Genomic DNA, 752 nt, shown 5'->3' on the forward strand with positions numbered 1-752 from the left:
CCGCACCCGAACCCCTTTCTACTGCCAACACCTCACCGCGCCCCCGCCGCCATCTTCCTCTCGCCTCGGCAGCCCCGCCCCCGCTAGTACATGGACAGTTCTAATTGGTCGACGTGGAACTCTGACGCGGCCTCTGGGTCCGAGGATGTGGCCTAGCCCGGCGCGGGGAGGGACGGCGTGCGGCTGCGAACTAGCCGGGCCGGAGACCGAGCGCGCCACCTGGTCGCGTGGAGGGCGAGGAGCAGACGCCGGCAACACCCGGAGCAGGACGTCAGTCAGGCGCGCGTCTTCTTGGTTAGAATGGGAGATTCCGGGGAACCCGCGTCCCTTGGATCCTGGGCATCTTAAACGGTCTGTCTCTTCTCATAGCACCCCCAGAAACGGCTTCCAAAGAGCAAAAATGGCCCAAGTGGATTGGAAATTACAAATGCCAGAAGGAACCTAGGGGTAGAAAGTAGCCCTCAGCATGTGTTGATGCTGGAGGTCAACCAAGGGTCGCCAGAAGGAAGTGCCTTCAGAGGCGGAAGTGTGCCCCGTAGAGAGGTCTGTACTTCGGTCAAATCTTCTAGCCGAGGCTAATTCTTCCAAGAGTGGCAATGAGGCTATTTAGTAATGTTCCTGAAACACAATGCTTTCTGCCCACGTCATTCGTCATTCTTCTCTAAGTCGGTATCCTTACGGGCTGTTCATTGCTTAGTTCATAAAAGAGAGGCTACATCGCCTGGCGCTCCAGTCACTGCATTCTTCAATTC

Source organism: Lagenorhynchus albirostris, chromosome 12 (assembly GCF_949774975.1).
Source record: "Lagenorhynchus albirostris chromosome 12, mLagAlb1.1, whole genome shotgun sequence".
Taxonomy (NCBI): domain Eukaryota; kingdom Metazoa; phylum Chordata; class Mammalia; order Artiodactyla; family Delphinidae; genus Lagenorhynchus; species Lagenorhynchus albirostris.